The sequence below is a fragment of the Sturnira hondurensis genome, unplaced genomic scaffold (assembly GCF_014824575.4).
Source record: "Sturnira hondurensis isolate 20B ecotype Veracruz unplaced genomic scaffold, ASM1482457v3 Scaffold0003201, whole genome shotgun sequence".
NCBI lineage: Eukaryota > Metazoa > Chordata > Mammalia > Chiroptera > Phyllostomidae > Sturnira > Sturnira hondurensis.
The window spans coordinates 115,348-133,631 of NW_028075832.1; positions in this window are offsets into that span (position 1 = coordinate 115,348).

Here is an 18,284-nt window from a genome sequence, read left to right on the forward strand (position 1 = left end):
AGTGTCTTATATAATGCAAAACATACTCTGATTATGGGAGTGACATTTCATCACCTTTACCATATACTATTGGTCAGAAGCAAGTCACAGGTCTTGCTCTCACTCAAGGGGGTTATGCAGGTTTATGAATCACTATGGGTAACCTGACAATGTGTCCACCAGTCCACCACAATGACTGAAAGGCAGCATAGAATATTAGGTAAGAATATAGGCCTCACCCTGGCCAGGTGGCTTGGCTGGTTGGAGCATCATCCTGTGCACCAAAAGGTTGAGGGTTCTATTACCAGTCACGGCACACGCCTAGGTTGCTGATTGGATCCCTGGTGCATACCAATCGGTGTTTCTCTCTCACATCAATCCCCCCACCATCCCTCTCTGCCTCTGTCTCTGTCTCTCTCCCCCTACATATCCTTGGGCAAAGATTTTTTTAAAAAAGAATATAGGCTCCAGTTAACTCATGCTCAATTATAAACTCTATTACTTACCTAAAACAGTTGTGAGAATACTGCCTGGCACATAGTAAGTTTTCAGTAACTATTATTGTTGCTGATTATGATGTTGTCATAAGCAATTATCATTTCCACAGTCTTTAGGGAAGGTAGCCCTATACATGTAGATGAAGATGGTGACCTAGTAAAATAACAAGTCATACATTAACAAATTATTTCTTTGTGTTTACCAAGATATCTATAACTCAAACCATTGAGATTATTATTTGTATTGTACCTCTGTATCTTGGCTTTTGCAGAAGTTGACTCTGTAGGTAGAGTGTATGCCTTTAGCACCTTCTTTGTGCTAAACAAAAGAAGCACAATGCTAGACAAAAATTTTAAAATAAATAAATGAACCAAAACAACCCAATAGAATAAGAAAACACATTATGGCTATGACCAAGAGAAGAACTGGAAAATGCTATACAGCTGTCAAGGAAGAAATACTCTGTGTAGATTTGGTTAATGTGGGTTAAAAATGACTAAAAGCATTCTATCAATACATAAAACAGAGAGCTGAAGCTGGGCTAATGTTTTAAAGCTAGGGACTGAGGTTGGGGTTCTTCTGCCACCTGTGGCTGCTATAGTGGGTGAAGAAATACAGAATGTGTGTCCATTTCCTAGTGGGAAATGAACTAAACACCTACTTCCATGTGCACACACACGCATACACACAACCAGCTAGAGAGGCAATGAGAAATAGAGAGCTCCTTTCTATCGGTGTCTGAAAACACTTGCTTGATGGCTCTGTCTTTGCATTTGCAAACTTCCTAGTAACACAACAAGGCATAGGAATCCTGAACTGGAAAGATAAGATCTGATTATGGAAAAGGGGTCTGGATGGACAGTAGTTTGCACAATCCCCTGGCCATGTGGAATAAGCACAGAGGGAAGAGAGAAAAATTATATGCACACAAACAAACAAAAGGAAATAATATTCACTTAAAATGAGGTTGCAGAAAAAACAGCTAAAATACTTGAATAAATATACAGCCAAAAAGTACAAGCAGAGTAGAAATTCATCACAGCATAGTGAAAATTGATTTCATATAAACATTTTAAGTACAAGGAATATTATTATGACTGGTGAAATAAAACAAAGACTTATTTCACTAAAAAGTACAAATATTTTACACAAAACACAGAATTAAACTAGAAAACATTAATAAGATATACATTAATTGAAAATAAAGTATATTTATTTATATAAAAATTAAAAATAATAAAATTTAGAGTAAACCATAACATGCAAATGGGAAAACTGAAAAGTATTACTGAGGCTTTCTAAAAACACACCCTAAAGAAAAGTATTTGTAGAAAGCATAGGAAGATTTTAAAAAATATACAAAAACATTTTAGGAGATAAAGGATAGACTGAGCAACACCAGAATTTACCTAATGGAATATTTGAAAATAAGGAATAGCAGGAATATTACAGCATAAATTTGAATATAATTGCTGACATGTTTCCAGACTTAAAAGGAGATATGAATTTCCAGTTTAAAAGTTTATTTCAAAGAATGACCTGTATTTTTTAAAATAAAAATCCATACCAAGGAATACTCTAGTAAAATTACAGAAATGAAGACAAATAAAACTATCTTAAAATATATTGGAAAGGAAAAAACAAAAAAACGATATATGTGAACAAATGGGTATCATTAACAACAGTATTTTCCACAAGAAAATGATGGAGATGCTTCAAATCAAAATGGTAGTTAATTGTTACATTGGATTTACTCATGTTGTAAATAATCTGTAGATCTGGAAGATAGTTAATATTATTATTCCCACTTTAAAATGAGGACACTGAGGCCCAGAGAAGTTAAGAGACTTTCCTAAATTTGCCCTGCCATTAAAATGTGAAGCTATTTATCTTATATTTTTAAACCCACCTTAATTATTATTTGACAGTGAGGGCTAAATCAATGTAGTTCAAGATACTATAAAAGAAAAAAAATTTGCACCCTAAGTTATTCAAATAACTCTTGGAGACAGCACTCCGTTAAGAAGATAAGTGAAGTCTGACAGCTTGCACAGGCTATGAGAAAGAACAGCAAGCACAGAGCTTGACAAATGGTATGAGTAAACTTGATTTATAGTTAAATTTGATTGACTATGAAATAATAACTATTTTCTGAATTTAAAAAAGTAAAAAAAACCTCTAAAATATTAAGATGTGTGGACTGGAATGGTAAAGCACGGCAAGGTTTGCTGCCATATTTGGAGGATGACCAAAGTATTCAATAACAATGAATTAGCTTTGCTAGATAAATATGTCAAGAATTTGTATTACAATTATAATAAATAATATATAACTTAGATATATTATGTATTATAACTTCCAAATCAATAAGTGGGTAAAAAACAAATATGGGTTGTAGAGAAAAATAGTATTAATTTCATGGTAACAGAAGAGAGAAAAAAAGAAGGGGAAATATTAAATGCAGACTAAAATAGTGAAAAAAGTTCAACTATCTAATTGCAATAAATGTAAATTGCTTATATATACCTAGTAGAGCAAAATTACTTTTTAAAATTTTTATTTTAGGCCCTGGCTGTTGTAGCTCAGTGGATTGAGTGCGGGCCTGCGAACCAGACGATCGGGGTTCGATTCCCAGTCAGGGCACATGCTTGGGTTGCAGGCCAGTTCCCTGCAAGGGATGCACGAGAAGCAACCATACATTGATGTTTCCTTCCTCTCTTCTTCCTTTCCCCTCTGAAGATAAATAAATAATAAAATATATTTTTTTAATTTTAAATTTTATTTTAATTATTCAAGTATAGTTTTCTGTCTTTTACTCCCATCCCTATCCCAGCCCTCCCCACCCAAGATTACTTTATTTTATAGAAATAAGCTTATCTAGATAAACTTATCTGCTTACTTTTAAACAATCACAAGTAATATCATATCACATTGAAATGCTCCAAATGAAGAAATTGGCAAAAGATATATTGAACAAAAACTCTTCAGAAGAATGCTACTAAACCAATACAATATTAGGTGTAATTAAAATTAAGACAAAAGTGTTAACATTGATAAATAAGTATATGTTATAAAAATTGAAAGAAAATTTACCTGGGAGATATAAAATTATGAGCTTTATGTATATAACCCCATAGCCAAGAAATCAGTAAAGTGAAAATTGTAAGCATTGCAATTTCACCAAACACTGATACATCGAGCAGATAAAGAAATCCTTAACATTTACACAATGGAATTCTATGCTGAAGAAAGGAAGAAGGAACTACTACCCTTTGCAACATCATGGATGGAACTGGAGAACATTATGCTGAGCGAAATAAGCCAGGCGGTGAAAGACAAATACCATATGATATCACCGTTAACAGGGATCTAAACAAAACAAACAAGCAAGCAAAATATGACCAATGACACTCAAATACGGAACAGGCTTACAGGGTCCAGAGGGGAGAGGGGAGAGAATCACAGGGGAAAAGGGGATGGACTCACATGAACAAGTATAAAGGACACATGGACAATAACTAAGGGTGGGGGGTGGAAATGGGAGGGAGGCGGGGAGCATGGGGCGGGGGCGGGCAGGGTTGGGAATATAAGACAGAAACCTGTACTTGAACAAGAATTAAATTAAAAAATATTTAAAAAATAAATAAATAAAAAGAATCCTTAAATTCAACATATTTTATACAAAACTTATTTTAATTTGAGAGAAATTATTACCCACAAAACATATTTGAACCATAAGGCAAATAAATGGAAACCAACACTTTAAAGATTAGTTTAAAATATAAAATATGCTTCCAAAATTTGAAAGCTGTGAGGAATAAAGTCATGTCTTTGAAACTTTACTCACTTTATTGACTTTAAAAAGTCTAAATGCAGTAGCTTATATTAATTGCTTTTGTATTTCATCTCATTAAACACTTGGCCCTTTGTTCCAGCCTGCCAAGATCAGCTTAGACGTTAACTCTGAAACCATTGTAATTTTTACTCCTCCATGATTTGTGTGTTTATGTTAATAAACACATTCTCTATAGATTCCTCTAAATCATTTATAGAAATGGAAAATCTGTTAACATGAAAGACAGGGTATGAAACTCCTAATGTATCTAATTAGCAATGGAATAATTCATTAATCCTTCCAAATTGTAGAGATTTAATCATCTCTTACTTTAATCATCTTTTTTATTCTCCAATACTGTATAAAATAGTAGCAATGCAGTTTTCCCCCTTTTAAGCCTATGCCCAATTATATACATACACATTCTTTTACTTATTTATATAAGACTGAGAACAAATGATACATTTTTAAAAGAAAAAGACTTTTAAATGGTTTAATGGAGCAAAGAATAAATAAACAATAATATATGGGTCATCCAGCTTACAGGTATACATGTTTTGAGGCATACTGAATTTTTCTTTATTGACATTACATATGAGAAAGAAAAAAAGGAATTTGCCACATCATCTTTCTAACTTCTCATCTCTCTACTCATAGGATAAATATTAACCATATACTTGACCTCTAAGGAATGTTCTCAGGCAGCTAGATCCATTGCTGAAAGCTAAGAAAGAGGACATTTTTATCCCACACACAATTTTGTGGCTGATCTCTCCAATTGTGTACACTGCATCAATATAACTATATCTTAAGAAAAATAACAATATTCATGCAAAAGGAGATCCACTCCTATGGTCATGGAGGAAATTGTTCTAGAACTGTATTGTTCTATTTAGATGTTAAGTGGCTTGGGCACCACTTCCCACTAGAGTCAACACTGGAGTGTGAGTTAGAGCAAGATCTTTCCCTCTTGGGTCTCAGTTTTCTCATCAATGCAAAATGATGGCATTGGGTTGACTTAGGTATAAATTTTCTTCTTTCTCTAACCTTTTGCCGAGCTATGCTCTCACCCATTCCATCTGTTCAAAGCTTGGTTCCTTCTAAAACTCAAAGAAAGTATTCTTTCCATATATCTCAGCTATCCAGAAAAAAATATTTTCCTATTTTTAAAAAATGCCTCTTGGTAGAAATATCTTAGTTGTTTCTGGTTAAAGCTATTGCTCTCTTCCTTTAGTTGGTTTAGGTCTCTGTTTTCGTGAGTGTCCAATTGTGTATGTAATTGGTCTCTCTATAGCCCTGGTTTAACCAGCTGGGTTTTTATATTGTCTTGATAGAGAATTAATTCCTCTCTAGCCTCTTAGTCTTTGGGAGGGACATCAAGATCTCCTTTTATTGCCCAAATCTTTATATATAATGTTTTCTGCTGTTTCTCTAAATCCATTGAAGGTAAGACTTCACCAAATGCAATATTTCCCAGTGCATTTGGCTACATGGCCTCAATCTTCTCCAAGCATATCCTTAGCCTATAATACATCACTGATCCCACAAAGTTGTGTATAATCCATCTCTTAAATATGCATTTTCATTGCAAAGTATTAATTTTCCACTCAAATGGCTATATCCACAACTTTTGTTTGTAAACATCAAAGGGCACCACCTATCTGACCTAGGTGCTCAGGCCCTTTGTTGCAGTAAGGTGCTCTCCTGTGACAGACCACAGAATTTTACTGCCCTGTTATCTCACTCTTCAATATGCTATGAATTGTTGGGAAACACAACAAAAATCTAGAGAATCAACTTGTTATTTTTAGTTCTAGTGGATTCTAAATTAATTTGTTAATCATCACCAGCTATTTTTTAAGCGAAATACATAACTTATCTTAGAGGAGTAGTGATATGTAAACTCAGTGTTTAAGAATAAGTAGTAATTCACACAGGAGAGGGAGAAAAGAATGTTAAGACATAATATGGAGGTAAATATGTTGTACTTGGAATGAGAAAATTTTTCTTATAGGTACTTTTAGAATGTAAAGGATGTATAGAGTAGTATTATGAGGTTAAAGCAACAGGCTGGTAAATATCAAATATACAATCTTAAGGAGTTTTTCTTAATATTATAATGAAAGACAAGCTTTTAAAAGATAGATTTGAGGAGAGTAAGAATCAGAGTCCTGTTCTAGCATGATCATGAAAAGGATGAATTGGAGGGAAAGAGACTGTAAGTGAGATGGAGTTAGGAGATGTGAACTGAGACAGCAACAGGGGAGAGGAGAAGCTCACACTAGGACTTGCTAACCACTTGACATGGAGACGACAAAGAGATGGCAAGAGGAATAGAGAGGGTTAAGTCATGTTTAACAGTTAAGTAAATGAGCAGATGGTGATGTTAGTAGCATAATTAGAAAATTGAGGAATGATACAAGCTTGGAGAATCAAGGGTAGACATGATTTCAATTTTAGAGGTGTTGAGTTTAAAGCTGTGAATTTAAGCCTTAAGGGAAAGCTGAGATGTAGAGGTATAGAGTTTGAAAGGTGGTTGAAAAGCAATGACAGTCCTTGTTAATAACTATGTCTATTAAATGAAGGACAGTTCTTATGGGTACAGAGTTTGGATATCGCTATTATTAGCAAAGTCACCTACATTCATTCCTTAAGAATAAAGACAACTAAATGTGTAAAGGCAATGATTTTATGTTCATTTGACTCCTAGGATGTGACCTTTTGGTCCACATTATTGAAATGTCCTCAGCATGCTCTAATAACACATTTGCACAGTTACTTTTAACCACATGATTTAAAAATAAATGAGAGACTTTAATAAATATAGTGAATGAGGCCAAATTACATATTAAAACTATCAGACTAATGTACTCTTAGTTGCTGATTATATTTTAACCAAGACATTCTGTCCTTTAAATTTTTGATTAAATTTGACTGAAACTCACATGAAAATTGTTTTTTAAATGGCAGAGTTTCTGCTTCTTCAGGTGCATTCCCTGCATTCAGTCTGCTCAGTCTCTGTGAGTCCTTTGAATCTGTGCCTATTCTACTTTTCCACCTTTCTTTATTAAATCCCGTTTTCCCCCTTCCATATCTGAGTAGTAGCACAAGACTTGGATTGAGGTAACTACTGATTTTTTGACAACAAAAATGCCATCATATTGCTATACATATACCACATAAAAATTACCAATATCATTAATTTACATTCTTAAAAATGTCCTTGCAATTCTTTTCCTCAAAAGCTTTACACAACTCATTTCTAAGTGTATGAGCCTGTCCTTTCACAAACTATTGGATCCTTTTCTGTCATCTCCAGCATGCTGAAGCACAAGCATGCTCTCCAAATCACACTCATCACACTTGTTAATTAGCTACTTGTAGCATGTAGCATGTATGCTACTTCTTTGGGTTTCATCTCAGTCCTTCAGTATGTACTCAGCCTCAACTTCACACCACTTAAGCACACTCACATTTGTCCAAAAACACAAATTTTCTACCTGAGAAAAATTCTGGGGTGAGCTCTGTAACAATCAAACTTTGATTTAGTTCATATAATTGCCAGATACGCAAATACTGTGTGCACCAAGACTTAAATTGAGGTCTATATTGACTTAAATCATATAATCTCTCTTACATTGTTAAAATGTGCTTAGCCTTGTTAGAATAAAGGGCTGGAGTATAAAAGAAAGGAAAAATGTACTAAAACTAGATATAAATTTTAAGGTTAATTAAAACTTTCTATTATGTAATACTTAATATTTTCAATCTATAACGACCAGAAAACTCTTTCACTCCTAAGAGACTGAGACCATGGATTATCAGGGATTCATGTACATGCATCGGTCACATTGTACTTGTTTTATTTAGCATTTAAATAGATGAGAGAGTCTAGTGAGGAAAGGAGAAAGGGAGGCACTTGGGGGGAGTAAGGGGCAAGTTCAAATGTATATGAGAATAAAACCCTACACATTTGATGATATCAGCAGTACCAGACATTTCTGGAGGGGTAAACTAATGGTTTGCTGAGTTATTTATGACATGCTTATTCTCATTTGGGTATATTTTTTCAAAGGTTTTATTTATTTATTTTTAGACAGAAGAGAAGGGTGAGAGAAAGAGTGGGAGAGAAACATCAATGTGTGGTTGCCTTTCATGTGGCTCCCACTGGGGACCTGGCCCACAATCCAGGCATGTGCCCTGACTGGGAATGGAACTAGTGACCTTTCGGTTTGTAGGCTGGCACTCAATCCACTGAGTCACACCAGCCAGGGGTGGGGACATTTTTAATTGACTTCAACTATGGCTCATACTTTATATTTGCTGTGACTAAAGAGTGTGAAAGATTTGCCCAACAATCTTCATATATAATTCCAATGGAAATTGGTGCCTTTTCATTATTATAATACTTATCATGATCAAAAGCAAAGCAACCTATAATATTGTTAAATTAAACATCAAATTATTAGCAGCATAGTTTAAGTTATGAATATTTTATTGAATTAATATTCTCTATGATGCACAAATGGTAACATCCAAAATGTAATATAAAGAAAAATGATCTTTTACTCAATAGAAGAATAGACTAAATTAAGATTCAGGCTATTGAGATATATTCAGAGTAATATATTTTAAAACATATGCTAACTTTATAGTTTACATGCATATGCAAATTACTCCATATCTAAAATATCTTTAAAATATTATCAAAAAAATATCTATATTCTTATTCTCAACCTTAGATATAGAAAGTATCTTGTTACTAGTTTGAAAAAGGATTATTTTAGGATATAATGTATGTTTGTGTGGTTTGAGGACTTATTAAAAGTAATGTACATCTAAAATTCTTAAGATGAGGGGAAAAGTTTGATTTTATATTAGAGGCTTTTATATAATCTGATGCTGCATTTTACCACCTAGTACTAGGCTGATCACTGCTGTTTATAAATATTTAACATAATGCAGCAATTTTAACTATTTTAGAAAAACAATGATTTCTTTCTCTCATTGCTATGGTAGAATGGGAAAGATATTTTTGATCTAGAAATAAGTACCGTTCTTGTTTTCCCCTGAGGCAAATTAATTCAAATATTATTTTTCCCCTTGAGCTTTAATGATATTATAATAAGCAACCAAATGTCCAAAGTGAGACATCAACATTATTATTTGTTTTTATTTATTCACCAAATATAAGCAGGGCAGATAAAGAACTGCACAGGGGTCTTATCGAATCTTTGCCTGCCTGTATGTACAGAGGGTAAAACCCATTATGCTGTGTAAGAATAACTCATGAGAAAGGAATAATCAATAAGGTTGATGCATGCAAACAATTCCCAAAGTAAACACACAACCAGCAATCATTTATGTTCCTCCCAAGCCAGAATGGGGAAACCTTGCTGACAATAGCAGGAATTAAGTAGAGAAGGCAGAAGCCCACATGAAGAAGAGGGATGAGTTAGCTCTAAGGTGAAGGCTAAATTTAATCTTTCCAAAACAAAACATTCAGCATTTCTGAAATGTAGGTAAAGAAATATTTAGAGGGAAACATACAGCACTTAATACTTAATTTAAAATGATGTAAAAACAGTTCACTGATTTGAACTTCCACATTAAAAATCATAAAGTAAGGCATTTAAAAACAAAAATAAAAAATAGAAAACATAATTCAATAGGAAGAAAGCCAATGACTTGAAGAGTTAGTTCTTGGAAAAGATAAATAAAAATGATAAATCTCTAGACAGACTAGAAGAAATAAAAAGCCCAAGATTTTTTTTAATGATTTTTAAAGACTTTATTTATTTATATTTAGAGGGGAAGGGAATGAAAGAGAGAGAGAAATATCAATGTATGGTTGTTTCTCATGGGTCCCCTCCAGGAACTGGCCTCTAACCCTGGCATGTGCCCTAACTGGGAATCGAACCATGATCCTTTGGTTCACAGGCTCACGCTCAATTCACTGAGCTACACCAGCCAGGGCAGGAAAAAAAAAAAAAGCCCAAGATTTTTAAAAGCCAGTAGTGGAAGAAGATTCCACAGGCATAAAATAACAAATATGGAAAGAAAACTCTAGGGAATAATGCCTATGTTCTTTTGATTACTGTATTTCACATGTATATAGATGTGCTAAAACTTATCGGATTGTAAACTTTAAATACGTACAGCTTAGTGAGTGTCAATTACATCTTAATAAAGCTGTTAACAATTGCAGTTATATATAAAAAAGTATCACTGGACATATGTTGTGGTGTGTGTATGTGCATGCACGTAGGTATTTGAGTGTTGTATATGTTAATATATATTCCTTGTATCATTTACTGTTGAATGATCTTTTCCTGACATTAGCAGGAATACATGCTTTCTTCTTCATTCTCTTTATTTTATATTATAATGTATTGGCATAGCCTGGATTTTTAGTTTTCTGACCTGACAATCACCAACATAATTAATAGCCTAACATATGTATATCATTAAAACATTAAATTTTTCTTAATTAAATAAGAATGTTATAACTGAATATAACTATTCCAAAAGTTATATTTATTATACATTTATGTGACATAAACAATATTAATCTATGAAGCATCTTTTAGGGAAGTTATTTTTGTTATTCAGTTTTATAACTCAGTGTAGTGAAACTTGCAGAAAGGAAGTAACTGCACATAAATGTTAAAGGCTAGCATTTTAGTCTGGTTGATTCAGGGCCCCCACACTCACCCTCCTGGACTGTTGTTGCTGCCATGCCTGGTGGCTATAGCTGGGTATTTTATCTGGGCTGCAGATGTAAAGAAATCATGGAATATTCATGGAAATTGATCACAGTCAAGGAACATTTAAAGAATGCCTGTTATAGCCCATAAATTTTGCCAGAACTGAGAACCTAGAATACACCTTTATTTGGCTAAGCACAGAGTGAGAGTTAAAGAATCTACACACATATACACAAACTTTGATATTATTTTATTGGTAAATAGAACTAGAAGTCCATTTTTGGACTCAATAGCATGAGATAGTTTGATGTAACTTCTTTTCATGCTCGTTGGTTTTTTCTGGCTGTCTATTTTCACTGCACATTTTATTCAATTAGTTTGTATAAATATACCTATATTATAAATTGTTTCCTTTCTTTTGTTTATTGTTATTTTCAACTCTTTGTACTTATGAATTCTACAGTAGTTGTGATTGTCATTTATTCGTGAATGTAGTTTCTACATTCAGAGGTGCCCTCTGATTCCTGCTGGCTCTTCTCATTCATACTTAGAGCTCACCACCACCCAATGCTTGAAGCTTTCTCCAGGATGGGACTCAAAGGAAACATATCTCAAAGTCAGTCTCTACAGGACCATAAAAATCTCCTACTGCATACCAAAATACAGATTCCTGGCTAACCTCAAACTAAATCACAATCTCTGTTTGCAATAATCAAGGAATTTGCATTTTACAAACCCACTTCTAGGTAACAGTAGAATCAATGAGGTACTGGTTAGAGAAGCTGGTCTCAGGAATCAAAACCTACTGACTTCAAATGCATAATCAACAACTTTATTATATGAGGCGTACCTTATTCCTCAAAACTGCCTCTGTAATGGTACCTTCTTAAATCTTATTTCCAGAAACATCTTCTTGGTTTCTCACTTAATATTCTTGATATTTATGCCATCTAGATGCAACCACTACTATACAGAATTGCTTAGCCATTGTGCTGGCTTTGTCACTTCCTAGAAATCAAAAGTATTCTCAGTCAGTTATAGGTTTTTTAAAGGCCAAGAAGAAACAAACAGGTTAATCTTTTAAAACCAAGCACTTGGATTTCCCTTCAGCACCCTGACCCTCCCCTCTTAAAGGATTTTTCTTTGTGAAATTTCACAAGCCTGACAGAGAGCCATGAGATCTCACTTTGCTTTGAACAAAAAACTTTTCCTACAGCTCTAATTAAAAGGAAGTTTCAAACCTACAAATTAACAGTTTTAATATGCTGTTCCTGGTGATTAACTGCTTCATTTTACAGGCATTCACTGTTAACACCGCAACTGTTAATTTTAACAGCTTGATTTTTACATTCCAAGAGGAGCAAAACTGGTTCAATATGATTCCTATAATTTACACTATTGGCTTTACAATCTTTATTTAGAAAATCTTCTTGAATAACATTATTCTCCTCTCAGGACTTTTATGTCTATTAAATACAATAGACATTGCAAAGAAATCTCTCTTTTTTTTCTTGTTTTGGACTGTATCTCAAACTAGCTTTACATGTGACTATGCCTCTGGAGACTGGGTGAGAATAAAAGCATGTTAATGGCAATGTTTTTAAATCAAATATTTCAGAATTATTTTTAAAAAATTATTGTAATTTTAGATAAAAATTTAAAAAATTAAGCTACAATAAAGCCAATTTATATTATGGATATGAGAACATACGATAAATCTGTTGGAAAAGTTAAAATAAATATGTAAGGCTAGCTTTATGGAAGCTGACTTACGACTTACGGTTTTGCATCTTCATTTGTATCCTGAAAGGACTTAGAGTCCTGATTATCAAGGATGATATTAAATCCACAGATAATCAAAAAAATTCCTTTTAGCCTCTAGCTTTAAATCTTTACCTTAACAAATTCCTCTTCTAAGCTGCCAATAAGTAGCTAGAGTGACTTTTAAAATGCATCTCAGATTATTGTACCTTACATATTTATATTAGATGTTACTTTCATGTATCCATGTTCTCCCATTTTAATCTCTCTATCATTTTCTGTCTGTTTCCACCCACCTTCTATGGGAATGTGATCTCATTCATTTTTGGTTTATCCTTTCTGTTTGTTTCTGTTTACCCTTTCTGTTCATTTTCTATTAACACAAGCCAGCAAATATATATGTACATATTTACATATTTGATATGCATAGTATACATATGTGTATGCTTATATAATTATACATATATTATTATTTAATACACATATACATTTTCTTATTTTTCTTATGGAAAATGTAAAGTCTAAGTATTATTTCGTCCTTTACATTGTATCCTTAAACTATATATTTTCCTGGCTGGTGTTTCTGAGTGGATTGAGCACGGGCTGCAAACCAAAGGGTCACTAGGTCAATTCCCAGTCAGGGCACATGCCAGAATTGCTGGCAAAGTCCTCAGTGGGGCCACATGAGAGGCAACCACACATTGATGTTTCTTCCCTCTCTTTCTCCCTCCCTTCCCCTCCCTCTAAAAATAAATAAATAAAACCTTAAAAAAATAACATATACCTTGAAAACTACTCAATATTAATTCACAAATACCTTGTACTTTTATACAACTGCATTGTACTTTATTATGCATTGAAATCAAGTTAATTCAACCAATATCTTATGTATGGCTATTCAGTTTATTTTTCATATTTTCAATTAGATGACGCTATAATAAATAACCTTGTGCATCTATATATTTCCATAATATTGGAAGTATACCTTTATTGTAAATTCAAAAAGTGGAAATGTAGGGTCAAAATAAGTGTGTGAGATTCCCTATTTCCCTAAAACTACCTTAACATAAAATTCCTCAATTTTTAGTGATTTAATCAGGAATTTATTGTTAACACTTAAATTTTTGCCAATTAGATCTCTGCTCCAATTTTGCTGAGCCAATTACTTTTATGTACCTCAGAATAATACTACTTTTTTCTCCTTAAACTCCCATAGCTCTCAAATGAGCTGATAACCATAAAAATGCATTTAAAAGTACCTTCATCTTAAAAGGTAAATCCTCAATAGATAAACAGAAGACTACCCTTCCCAAATCACCCTCATCCTTAATTCAAAGTTTATATTTATACATTTGCTACATTATCAGCCTCAGTTATTAGAAAATTGTTTTATTCACTACACTGATTGGTTTTTCCATTTGCCATTTCTTTCCATCTTACTAACCATTTTTTTAAGTTGGCTACACAGATTATTCATGCCCTTATTCATGCCCTGTATTCCACATGGGAGGATTTTACTTCCCTGCCCTTGACAAGCTAAAAGTATGCCCCCTATTCATTTTGTCAAATTCTGACCTGTTAAAAACTATAGAAAAACATAAGAGCAATGCTATAATACTTTGTTAAGATGGGTCTAATTCTAATATTGAGAATGGTATTGTTTGTAGTCTGTCTAGAAGCCAAAAATATCCTGATATATTTATAAAAGATTCAACATAAAGCAGTTTCATTTTCCTGAAGAGCTCAACATTGTCGCTTATTTGAATCTATAAAGGAGACTGCCAGTCTGGTTGTTTGCTTTCTTTTTCTTCCTATGGAATGAATTTCTATATATTTCAGGAAAGCTGCTGTTTTTAATGCTTAAATTTAGTTGACCAACAATTATCAGTGATATTTTTTTAAGGTAAATGCCTCATATATTGTATTGGCACTATTTTCACATAACAGTGTTGGTGTATATCTGATTAATACATTAGCATACCCATACAGTAGGTATATTTGTCAATAAAATGAATTTGTAAGCTAGTGTATGGGATGATGTACATTTTTAATAAAAATATCATACACTATATATTATATTCAAAACATTAATCACAAAATTTATTTTTTTTTTGTTTTCTATGGCAACAATCCAAATCTATGCTAGAAATGAACACTCAATAGGGAAGAAATGAAGAATCAAAGGAAAATGAAGTGAACGGAACTGGAATATCTTTATGGTGAGTAAGGTAATCTTATTTTTGACTCATTTAGACACAGAAAATTATGCCTCTACACACCCTTACTGAAGTTATTAACTTCAAATGATATTTGTTTTCCCTTCTGAGAAAAATGAAAACCATTCTTCCAGATTAGCTTCTCCAAAAACAATTTAAGTGATTAAACCATCAAAAATAGCCCTGGCTGGTGTAGCTCAGTGGATTGAGCACGTGCCTATGAAGCAAAGGGTTGCGGGTTCGATTCCCAGTCAGGGCACATGCCTGGGTTGCAGGCCAGGTCCCCAATAGAGGACACATGAGAGGCAACCACACACTGATGTTTCTCTCCCACTTTTCCTCCTTCCCTTCCCCTCTCTCTAAAAATAAATAAATAATAATATTTAAAAAAACATCAGAAACAAAGAAAATATTACAGTAACACTATAAAACTTAAAAGCATTATGAACATAATATTACTAAGGATTTACTATTAGATGTAGAAATGTAAGCATTAGATTAAAGGACATAATTTAGAGTTGCCTCATATTTTTTTTTCCTGAGAAAATAGGTCAATATTTCTAATAGAAAGTAAGTACTCAAGGTTAGCAATTTGGTCTTTTTTGTTCACAATTTATCTCCATTGCCTAGATCATTACATAGAACATTGTGGTCATTCAATTAATAATTATTGATTTATTAAATCACTTACTAAATGAATAAAGCACTGAGGTGAACAAATTCAGACAGAAAAAGTTAAGAACCATATGATTTCACTCCTGCATGATATATAAAATTGAAAGCAACAAATGAACAAACAGGAAAAACAAATAAAGATGCATAGATACAGCCAACAATGTGGTGGTTACCAGGGTGGAAGGAGAGTAGGAGGATAGGTAAGCTGAAAAAGGTCAAATATATGGTGACAGAAGATGATTTGGCTTTGGGTTGTGGTCACACAGTGCAATGCACCAATCAAGTACTGTAAAAATGTTTACTTGAAACCTAAAAAATATTACTAACCAATATCATCTTGATAAATTTAATTTAAAATCTAATAAAAATTTAAATATATTATAGGTAAAAACATTGACAATTTTTACCAATTATCCTATACTTTGAAGATCCAAGGACTGACGTTCTGATTGAGTTAAGGGTTTTTGCATTACTCCCCCTAACCCTTTCCAACAGAGGGTTAATATTACTTGATGGAATCTATTCCTGGGATAGAAATGTAAAAATAATGCCACTAAACCCAAAGTCCAGGCTGCAAAGTTTTCTTTTAAATGCAGCTTTTCTGCTCTGAATGGCCACATCTTAACTTTTTCCCTATGGAGCCTAGTCTTTTCTTAATGGAGTAGGCATTCTCCAGTTAAAGAGCTAATCACATGGGGAAGAATGACAGTCTCAGATATGGTGTGGCCCAGCATAGATCCCAGGACATGCCAAAAACTAAATATGGAATACTGGTCACTGACACAGCCGTTTCAACCAACATAGTTCATCAACTGTATAGAAATGACTTCTAGGAGAGATTATTCTAGCTCCCTGAGGCTCACCCAACCAAGACTAGGGTTCCTGAAGTAATAATATAGAACTATCCACATATATCATATAATTTCATGACCTGATATTACTGGCAGATTCTGACAGTTCAGTGAAAAGTAAGAGACCTAGTGAAAACATATTAACACTACTTTTGTCAACTATCTTTCTAGAATAGACTTATTTTCAATTAAAAAGGAACACATCATTTCTTTGAACAAATTGCACAATGTAATTGAAAGGAATATATATAGCACTCAAGAGATAGAAAAAAGACATCTACAGCCATACCACCCTGAATGCACCCAATCTCATCTTATCTCAGAACCTAAGCAGGGTTGGGTCTGGTTAGTACTTGAATAGGAGATAGAAGAAAGACTATCATATAAATAATATTGAGAATCACAAGTTAATTTCAATAGTATTAGATTTTCATCTCAAGGAAATGGATGACCACATAGACAATAGACCTGGAAGGTTAGATAATGAGTCAGCATAGCCATACATAAAGGAAGTTATGAGAGTTAGACATACAGATGTATTTTGCTTGCAAGTATGCATGTATGGAGTTGTTAGAAATCCTTTTCTTTACTCCTTATATTTGCAATTACTAGATTAAAAGGTATTACCCCCTCCCTCAAACCTCATTTATTGATAAATTTCTGTAGTAAACATTGTTTTGTCTTGGTTTTAAAAACAAACTATGACCTGTACTTGGTGTCTGGAAAGTATCTGAGGGAAAATGATTTAAAATTAAGTGTATAACAAACCCGTTTGGGGAATTTAATAGAATTACTATGCATAACTGATAAAATATGATGAAATACATAATTCTCAAACATAAGTACCACCTTGGGAATATACCATTTTTTGAGACAGCTTCATAAATAATAAACCATGGACCCATAATTTTAGTTCAGTGCCATTCAAATTAAGAGCTATTTGATTTGTAGGCATTTTAGTGCAAATGGAAATAAATGGCAAAGGTTTTGAGAAGTATAAAGTCTGTTGGAAATACATTAATTTTACATGATACAGGTGAACTGTTTTTAATGTGAAAAAGTGTGAACATGAATGTAAAATTATAGGTGCTGTAATGTTTACCTGTGAGCATCTGTTGCTCTATTTCTATAACTTTCCAAATATTTTCCACATCATTTTATTTTTATTGTATTTTTTCCATTACTATTTATGCTCCTATACCCTTTTCTACATTCACCCACCATCCTTCCCACTCCCACAACCACCACACTGTTTTTATCCTTTATTATCCAAATCCATCACTCTGACAAGATTTAAATACCTTTATTGATGTCCTTTCAAGTTTAAACAATACATGCTTTTGGAAACGCCTAGTCATTCTCAATAAAATACATTTTTCAAAACAATATTCTTTTATCACATTCTCAATACAAATTTTGTAGCTACTGTGTACTCACTGAGACTCTTCATTGTAAATGCCAAAGATTTTTCAATTCTGAGCAATCTTAGTTACATAGATTATTATAGTAAAGCAGTAAATCTTTATGAAAATTTGGCCCACAATGAAAGTAATTTAACTGTGCATGCATTTGTGTCTATATAGCTATATATGAGGTCTGCCCCCCAAAACCCAGCCATTGTTAATATAATGAAGATTATTTGCATGACATCTATGTAACCTAGCAGCCAAGGAGAGCAACTGGAATGCACATGCATGAACAATGATGACTTCACTGTACTAGTCAGTGGTGATGGTAGATGCCGTTGAGTTGAGCATGTGTC